Raw genomic sequence first — 10662 nt, 5'->3', positions numbered from 1 at the left:
CTCATCAGGATGGAAGGCAAAAATCATGCCAGTTTCAGAGTTATAAAATCTGTAGGTGAGGGAGATAAAATAGACTGGTTTCAGTCAGTGTTTCTCAAAATTGCATTATGCTAAGAATCCTCTGGAGTGTCTGCTACAAACCCAGATTTACAGACTTCTTACCAGGAGATTCTGATTCACATCTCCTATAAGATGGGACATCTCACTAGGTAAATAATCTAATGTTTGGCCAAGTTTGGGAAATAACTGTCTTATTGTTCGTTGAGTAGAAAAGCTGGACAAAAACTCCTGTCTGGGTCAGTGATCTTCAGAGCTTGCAAAAATCAGTTCATGGGGCTTCCCTGGTGGCTCAGTGGTAAAGAATCTGCCTGCGAATGCAGGAAACATGGGTTCGATCCCTGATCTGGGAAGATCCCACATGCCATGAAACAACTAAGCCCGTGTGCCACAACTATTGAGCCTGTGCTCTGGAGCCCAGGGATCGCAACTACCAAAGCCCAAATACCCCACAGCCCATGCTCCGAGATAAAGGAAGCCACCACAGTAAGAAGCCCTGCAACAAAGAGTAGCTGCCACTCATGGCAACTAGAGAAAAGCCCGTGCAGCACACAAGACCCAAAACTAAATAAATAGTTTTAAAAAAAGATCAGTTAATGACTGCAACTCAGCAGCAAAATACAGAACTTCTATAGCCACTCCCAACCACTACACATCTTTAAAGAAATATAATACTTAATATATGTGTGTGTTAAGTCACTTCAGTTGTGTCCGACTCTTGTGACCTCAGGGACTGTAGCCCTCCAGGCTTCTTGTCCATGGAATTCTCCAGGCAAGAATACTAGAGTGGGCTATCATGCCCTCCTCCAGGGGATCTTTCTGACCCAGGGATCACACCTGCACCCCTTACGTCTGACTGCATTGGCAGGAGGGTTCGTTACCACCTGTGCCACCTGGGAAGTCCTACTTATATATAAATATATATTAAACACATGCAATGTACATACTGAATCTGACAATGAACACATCTTGAATCAACATACTGATGCTTATCTGATACCCTGCACTTTTATTTACTACAACACTCTTTCACATATATTATCTCATTTTGACTTGACTCTAGAAACATCCCTGTGAGGTAACTGACAGATCCAGAGAGGAGCCAGGCAGGTGGTTAGAGTCACATCTGGTGACAAACAGAATCAGAGTCCAACTCTAGCTTTCTGACTCTGAAGTCTGGGGCCTTTTACCTGATCACAGGAATGATTGTTTCATCTGTTATTACTGACTGTGGGAAGCAGCACTGGGTTCTGTGAGTTCAGATGAGTCAAAGATGTGCACTTGAGTAAGGTGATGTATTCTAGGACTCGTTTCTGGCTGTTGGGCCTTCAATGTAATCAAGGTCAAATTCTGTGTCCCAGAGGGAGTAGTCAAGTGATCACAAGTTCCTAACATGCCAGCAGCTCAGGTAGGCAGATCCTTCAGGCAAGAATGGGGTTTGGTCATCTTGTCCAGCACTCAAGACCTGAGTATCATTAGATATCACAGCAGTAATCTCAAAGATTACTTTGCCAGCAAAGTCCGTCTAGTCAAAGCTATGGTTTTTCCAGTAATCGTGTATGGATGTGAGAGTTGGATCATAAAGAGAGTTGAGCACCAAAGAATTGATGCTTTTGAACTGTGGTGTTGGAGAAGACTCTTGAGAGTGCCTAGGGCAGCAAAGATATCAAACCAGTCAATTCTAAAGGAAATCAGTCCTGAATATTCACTGGAATGACTGATGCTAAAGCTGAAGCTCCAATACTTTGGCCACCTGATGCGAAGAACTGACTCCTTGGAAAAGACCCTGATGCTGGGAAAGATTGGAGGAAGAAGGAGAAGGGGTCGACAGAGGATGAGATGGTTGGATGGCATCACCAACTCAATGGATGTGAGTTTGAGCAAGCTCTGGGAGTTGGTGATGGACAGGCAAGCCTGGTGTGCTACAGACCATGGGTTCGCAAACAGCTGGACATAACTGAGAAACTGAACTGAATTTCTCTAGACCCAATTTCCTCATTTCTAAATAGGGTTAATAGTATCCACAGTGCAGCACTGTTGTGAAATTAAAGTTAAGGTACATTAAAATATGGAGCAGAGTATCTGGGAAAGTGATATGTATTAGTAGTATTTAATATTTACTCAAAGACTTTATTTGTACTCATGATAACAGCTCATTGACCCAATCATTCAATTATAAATTAAGATAATCTGGTTTCCACAATTTAAATTCATATGAGAAATAGAGCTTCCCTGGTGGTTCAGTGGTAAAGAAGCCACCTGATGATGCAGGAGACACGGGCTCAATCCCTGATCCAAGAAGTTCGCACCTGCTGCCGACCAAGTAAGCCTGTGCCCAAACCACTGAAACTGTGACTACTAGCTGTGTGATTTTAGGCAAGTTACTTAACTTGTCTGTTCCTTGTTCTCCTCATTTATAACATGGAAGTGATAGAGTCTATCTTGTATGATTGTGGTGAAAATTAAATGAGTTAATATTTGTAAAGAGCTTAGAATATTGTTTGCCAGACAGTAAGGATATATAAGTTCTTGTTTAAAGAAATGAGCTTTCATATAGGTTTTAACACAGGTAATTTTCAAATGAATGATTGACACCAGTATAAGAGATAATATTCCTAACAAAAGGAACAAATATTTGCTTTTAGTAGGCCACATGATCCTTAATGTGCAGCCACAGAACGGTTTGCTTGGTTCAAAACCAGGCCAAAAACTCCCAGTTTACACACCTCAGTCCACAGATGTGGCTATCCTGAATTGCAGAGAGAAGCTAGGTCCTTCTCTTCATACTGTTCATGGGGTTCTTGAGGCTTGAATATTGGAGCAGTTTGTCATTCCCTCCTCCAGTGAATCACGTCTTGTCAGAACTCCCCACTATGACCCATCTGTCTTGGGGGGCCCTGCATGGCATGGCTTGTAGCTTTACTGTGTTACACAAGACCCTTTGCCACAGCAAGTGTTCTCCAGTATTTTTGCCTGGAGAATCCCATGGACAGAGCAGTCTGGTGGGCTATGGTCCATAGAGTCGTGAAGAGTCTATACAACTGAAGTGACTTAGTTGCCACGCACGCACTCCAGAGGAGGAAGGAGGCAGCTGTTCTTCTCCCTCCTGAAAGGGGCTTCTCCTTAGACCTCCATACCTTTGGTTTGTAAATAAAGTCTCCCCAGGAGCCAAAGAGATCCAGTAGTCCCCCTTTGATTCTGAACTTCTACTATTCAGAGCTATCTCCTGGTTCCCAGGTAAGCCATTCCAGTCTTCCTGGCACTTTGCGACCTCATGGACTATGGTGCACCAGGCTTCCCCACCTCCACTATCTCCCAGAGTTTGCTCAAACTCATGTCCATTGAGTCAATGATCCCATACAACTGTCTCATGCTCTGTTGCCCCCTTCTCCTCCTGCCTTCAGTCTTTCCCAGCATCAGGGTCTTTCCCAAAGAGTTTGCATCAGGTGGCCAAAGTATTGGAGCTTCAGCTTCACCATCAGTCCTTCTAATGAGTATTCAGAACTGTGGTCATCTAGCTTTTTCCAGATTAGCTTTCAGGTTAGAGTAATTAACTAGAACACAGTTACATATCTAATTCTCATGGTACATGAACATGTTTCTGTGAGTCTAGGGCTTTTTGCAGAAATACTAAGCAATCTCAGAAAGTTTAATTTCCCCACAAACATACCCCACTAAGGACAAAAAGTACCACAAAGAATCTTCAACAGCATTCATCTTATTTTTAGCAGTATTATTGATACTGCCAATTTTAAACTTTTACATGTAACTTATGTGACTAAAACATCTAAGTCATTATGCTAGTATCAATAAGTGGTAAGATTTCCAGTGTAAGAAAACAGAGTTGCAAATATAAAATCAAAGATCAGTAACAACAGGCCAATCTTACGTTCCGTTGGGAAAAATCAGTATGAATTCATGATGTAGCTTCTGCTTTTTAAAAAATGCATTTTGGGGCTTCCCTGGTGGGGTAAAAGTCTACGTGCCAATGCAGGAGGCAAGGATTCAATCCCTTATCCAGGAAGATCCCACATGCTGCGAAGCAGCTAAGCCCGTACGCTGCAACTACTGAAGCCCATTCTCCTAGAGCCTGTGTCCTGCAACAGGAGTTGTTTGGTAGCTAAGTCATGTCTGCCGCTTTGCAATGCCATGGACTATAGCTCATATAGAGCCCCTATGAACATTTTTTACATGTCTTTTGTTGAACACATGATACATCTTTGTTGAACATATGTATTATACATATATAGACATATTTTGCTGTACCTGTTTTATACATATGTACATAGTTGTAGGAGTGAAATGGCTGGTCATAAGGCATGAATATTTTTAGCTTTAGTAAATACTGACAACCAGTTAATGAGATAAATCAAGCATTTATTGTAACATTTCCCATAAAAACTGAACTTCAGGTTAACAAAACAGTTGAGAAGGGTAAGTTCCTATTCATAGAAAGGTGACTTCTAGTTAAGGAAATTAGAAAAATGACCATTTTATCATCCATAATAAAGTTATGGACCTAAGCAAGGATTGTCATCAGCAAATGCTAAAATCACTGGGTAAGTGGAAAACTTTACAATAGATGGATCAGGGTGACAGCATGTAAGCAAACTGATCAATATCAGTATACCAAAAGGACAGCACAGATATTACACAAAGATGCAATGATCCAAATATGAGTCACCTCATGAAATGATCTCGCCAGAGGAAGATTGTACCTAGATCTAATCAAACATCTAGATCTACTTATGCTCACAGGAAATATAGGGGAAAGAGGAGCAATTCAATGATGCCACAAAGAGGCAATCAGCCAAATCTAGAACATGGTAAATCTTAAGGAACATTGAACTGGTTACTCCAACAAACTAATGGTATTTAGTTAAAAAAAAAAAAAAACAGAAAGTACATATACACAATGGAATATTACTCAGCTGTAACAAAGAATGCATTTGAGTCAATTCTAGTGAGGTGGATGAACCTAGAGCCTATTATACAGAGTGAAGTAAGTCAGAAAGAGAAAGATAAATATCATATTCTAATGCATATATACAAGATCTAGAAAAATGGTACTGAAGAATCTATTCACAGGCAGCAATGGAGAAACAGACATAGAAAATAGACTTATGGACATGGGGAGAGAGGAGAGGGTCAGATGTATGGAAAGAGTAAATGGAAACTGACATTACCATGTGTAAAACAGACAGCCAACGGGAGTCTGCTGTATGACTGAGGAAACTCAAACAGGGTCTCTGTATCAACCTCGAGAGGTGGGATGGGGAGGGAAATGGGAGGGAAGTTCAAAAGGGAGGGGATATATGTATACCTATGGCTGATTCAGCTTCCCTGGTGGCTCAGACGGTAAAGCGTCTACCTGCAATTTGGGAGACCTGGGTTCGATCCCTGGGTCGGGAAGAGCCCCTGGAGTAGGAAATGGCAACCCACTCCAGTACTCTTGCCTGGAAAATTCCATGGATGGAGGAGCCTGGTAGGCTATAGTCCATGGGGTCCCAAAGAGTCAGACACAACTGAGCAACTTCACTGGGATGGCTGATTCATGTTGAGATTTGACAGAAAACAACAAAATTCTATAAAGCAATTATCCTTTAATTAAAAAATAAAAAACAAATAATCAGAAAAACAAAAGGAGAGGTACTTTTGACACTTAGGCTGACCAACCAAATGCACTGCATACATTTATGCCGATCCTAATTTGAATAGTTTTAAAAAGATATTTTTGAGACAATTAGGGAAATTTGAATACAGACTAGCTATTAGATGGTATTGGGGAATTGTGGCTAATTTCCTTAGGTGTGGAAAAAATGGTATCTTGCTCATGCATAAAAGAAAAAATTGCACATTTAAGTACTTACCAGGAAAATGATTCTTTAAAATATAAGAAACCTTTAAAATGTTACTGCTTATTTAAAAAGTGGAAGAGGCAGATAAAACAAGATTGGCAAGATATCTTTGATTGCTAAAACAAGTTGTCCATTAGTGTTCATTAGTAGTCTATGTACGTTTAAATTTTCTACCATAAATATTACTTTAAAATTTTTTAAATAAATTTACCTAAGAAAACAAAGGTATGGATTCAAACATAAAAAGGAAAGGGGCAGTGGGATGAATTGGGAGACTGGGACTGACATATATACACTATTGATACTATGTATGAAATGGACAACTAATGAGAACCTGCTGTGCAGTTCAGGGAACTCTACTTGGTGCTGTATGGCAACCTAAATGGGAAGGAAATCCAAAAAAGAGGGGATATATAATATATGTAGCTGATTCACTTTGCCATGCAGCAGAAACTAACAAAACATTGTAAAGCAGCTATGCTTCAATAAGCATTAATAATAAAATGAGTTTACATCATTCCAAGTGATACAGGATCAAATTGTGTGTCAGCGGAGAACTATGCATTGTATGGACTCTAGAGCACTCCCTCTGGATTGTCTGATTCTGATTCTATCTAGGTTATTTCACAACACGGTAAATTATAGCTCTTTGGTGGCAATGGCAACTCTTGTTTAAGAGCACGCAAATGCTGCCCTACCTGGTACAGTTTCAATTGGCCTCCTGCCCTCTTGGTGGAAGAAGTTAGTTTTGTCCCCAAACTTTGCATGTACATATGTGCTCAGCTACTTAGTAGTGTCTGACTCTGCAACCCCATAGACTGTAGCCTGCCAGGCTCCTCTGTCCATGGGATTCTCCAGGCAAGAATACTGGAGTGGGTTTCCAGTTCCTTCTCCAGGGGATCTTCCCAACCTATTTCCATATCCTTCACTCCATATAAATGTGTGCTGTTTTGATCTCTCCTTTGAGTCTCTGTCTGGTTCTCTGCTTCTAAGTCAAATAAAAATCTTTATATCTGTATAAGAGTCATAATTTTACCCCCTTTTGGACGTTATCTTTATTTATTTATGGCTGTGCTGGGTTTTCGTTGCTTTTGTGTGGGTTTTCTCTACTTGTGGCGGGTGGGGCTACTCTTTGTTATGGTGCACAGGCTGCTCATTGCTCTGGCTTCTCTTGTTGAGGAGCACGGGCGCTAGAGTGTGCGGGCTTTAATAGTTGTGGCATATGGGCTTAGTTGCTTTGTGGCATGTAGGATCTTCCCAAACCAGGGATTGAACCCATGTCCCCTGCATTGCCATGTAGATTCTTATCCACTGCACCACCAGGAAAGTCCTGAAGGTTATCTCTTAACAGTGATAATAAATAATATTTATCTCTTTTTTTGTGAAACTGAAAATAAAATAAATTCATTGGTATACTTATGTATTATTACATGTTAATAATTAGTTGCTAAATAATTTCAGAGTGAATTGTAAGTTACTTGTACACATATAAACTGACTTTTCCCTCCATGTTTGTTTTTATTTTCTCATGCCATTAGTTCCAGAAACACTTCTGGAATCTTTATATAGGAGGCCTGGAGGCATGTGCAGTAAGCTCACCAGAGTAACATAGGAGCAAAGCAAAAGTGAAACCATTTCAAAATAAAGAGTGAGTAACATTGACAGAAAATTTGTGGCAAAATTCTAAAATGTTTCTTCAGATCTAAGATACATGGTTGAAACACAGTTGGGTGGTCTGCATTGCTTAGCAAAAAGTAAGCAAGTTTTTTCTGTAGGAGTCTACTCCACTACTCCTCCACATTTCTTTTCTTTTCTCTCTGTTTTTCTTCAAAGGCACTAACTGCAGGTGCTGGAATTGTTTCATATTTTGGCCACGGAGATGCTCCACTACCTCTGTACCTCTGGGTTGTTAGGAACCATGTCTCTTGGTCACCTGGGCTCCATGTTGCTTCCACTTTTACCAAATTTAATGGTTATCCATCAGAATCAGTCAATAAAAATTCTTTTGGGTTTTTCCTATGAGAGTTCTACAAATGCAAACCTAGCAAAATCAGACTCCACATCCCACAAAGCTCACTTTCAAAAAAGGATGCTACAGCTATGATACTATATAGCTATGTCCATGATCTCTCGCTGAATTTTTTTTGCAGTGCCACATGGCTTCAGGAACCTTAGTTCCTGCCCATGGATCGACCCCATACCCCTGAAGTCCCTCTGAATGAACTTTCTGTCCTATTTCAAAATATCAGATGCTAATTACTAGAAACAACTAGAATAATGTATTTTTTTTTAATTGAAAGAGAAGAAAATATGCCACGTGTGCACTATCTTGTTCGCTTACTTTTAAACTCTTTAAGCTCCCAGAGAAGCCTGGCTTCCCTTGGATTTTTCATTATTCAGAATTCCAAGTAAGGCTCTGCACAGTCTACCCCTTTGGACTAGTGCTTACTTCCAGATTCCACCTCTTTCTCTCACCTGGCAAACCTTCCCAATGCCTCTATTAAGGCTAAGCAAACACCCTCTCTTTATGAAGCCTTCCCAGATACCCTAAGCAGGGTCAGGAAGCCCTCCTCTGTGTTCTCTATGGTACTTTCTCTCTAACCCTTTCATGACAGTTTTCACATTGAATTGTAAACCTCTCCTCCAATAGCTTTCTATCTCACTCTAAATGAAAATCAAAGCTTGGCACCTCTAGCCCTCATTTGCCATAGTTTACTCACTGAATTCTGATTATTTACTTCACTGACTTCCCAAGCCTGGCCCCCATCTGCATCTCAGGGACCCCTGGTCCAACTTCCTCCCCTCTTGCAGGTGTTATTCAAACATCACTGTGAGTTCAACCCTCCTTCAGAGCTTTATGTTTCCCCAAAACCACCTCCTTGACTCTGTTTTACTGCTTATTTATCTCATTCCTCATCTAATCTCCCTCCACAAAAATCAAAGCCCCCAAGACAAGGGTTGTATCTGTTTTGTTTGAGAATGGACCCTCAGTGCCTGGAACAAGATCTGTACACAGAAGGTGCTCAATAACTATTTTTTTCATGAATGAAATTGCAGTCCCTCTCACCTCCCATTGAACATCTTAAAGGCAAAGATTTGGTTTTATTTGTTTGTGAGATTTTAGTATTTATCTGCCACATAGTATATATTCAATAAAAATTCAACTCATGCATTCTCCCTCAGGGAGACAGGTAAGTTCTGGGATAGTTGCAAAGGACAAAGATCAAGGAAAGACCAATTTAAGGACTTTTCTGGTTTCCACATCACTTCCCTGCTCCATCTTCATAAAGAGGAATCACTTAGATGAGGTCATATGAGGACTTTAGACTCTGTTGAGTGACAGACATGGTAATAGCGCATAACACAGGAAGTATGTAGTGTTTACAAAGATTTTCCTTGGCACTTTCTAGTCCTTAATTATTAAAAAACAGAGACATCACTTTGCCCACAAAGGTCTGTATAGTCAAAGCTATGGTTTTTTCAGTAGTCGTGTACATATGTGAGAGTTCAACCATAAAGAAGGCTGAAGAACTGATGCTTTTGAATTGTAGTGCTGGAAAAGACTCTTGAGAGTCTCTTGGACTGCAAAGAGATCAAATAAGCCCATCCTAAAGAAAATCAACCTTGACTATTCTATGGAAGCACTGATGCTGAAGTTGAAGCTCCAATACTTTGGCTACATAATGTGATGAGCCAACTCATTGGAAAAGACCTTGATTCTGGTAAAGATTGAAGGCAAAAGAAGGGGGCAGCACAGGGTAAGATGGTTAGATAGCATCACCAACTCAATGGACATGAATTTGAGTAAACTCCAGGAGATAGTGGAGGACAGGGAAGACTGGTGTGCTGCACTCCATAGCGCACAGAGTTGGACACAACTTAGCGACTAAAAAACGACAGTCATTTATTGGTGTATATCACTAAGAGAGTAAGGTACCAAAGAACTAAGAAGACTGCCTGAAATGGGAAGAAGGGGAGGAGCAGTGAGTCAGTTAAGGTGCCCTTTGGGGATGTGTATTTTGAAAACCACTGATGCAACAACTAAACTAAAAAGCCTCTTGATGAAAGTGAAAGTGGAGAGCGAAAAAGTTGGCTTAAATAAAGCTCAACATTCAGAAAACGAAGATCATGGCATCCGGTCCCACCACTTCATGGCAAATAGATGGGGAAACAGTAGAAACAGTGTCAGACTTTATTTTGGGGGGCTCCAAAATCACTGCAGATGGTGACTGCAGCCATGAAATTAAAAGACACTTACTCTTGTGACCAACCTAGGTAGCATATTCAAAAGCAGAGACATTACTTTGCCAACTAAGGTCTGTTTAGTCAACGCTATGGTTTTTCCTGTGGTCATGTATGGATGTGAGAGTTGAACTGTGAAGAAGGCTGAGCGCCAAAGAATTGATGCTTTTGAACTGTGGTGTTGGAGAAGCCTCTTGAGAGTCCCTTGGACTGCAAGGAGATCCAATCAGTCCATTCTGAAGGAGATCAGCCCTGGGATTTCTTTGGAGGGAATGATGCTAAAGCTGAAACTCCAGTACTTTGGCCACCTCGTGTGAAGAGTTGACTCATTGGAAAAGACTCTGATGCTGGGAGGGATTAGGGGCGGGAGGAGAAGGGGACAACAGAGAATGAGATGGCTGGATGGCATTACTGACTCGATGGACCTGAGTCTGAGTGAACTCCGGGAGATGGTGATGGACAGGGAGGCCTGGCGTTCTGTGATTCATGGGGTCGCAAAGAGTCG

The sequence above is a fragment of the Oryx dammah genome, unplaced genomic scaffold, assembly GCF_014754425.2.
Source record: "Oryx dammah isolate SB20612 unplaced genomic scaffold, SCBI_Odam_1.1 HiC_scaffold_19, whole genome shotgun sequence".
NCBI lineage: Eukaryota > Metazoa > Chordata > Mammalia > Artiodactyla > Bovidae > Oryx > Oryx dammah.
This window is presented reverse-complemented; position numbering follows the sequence as displayed.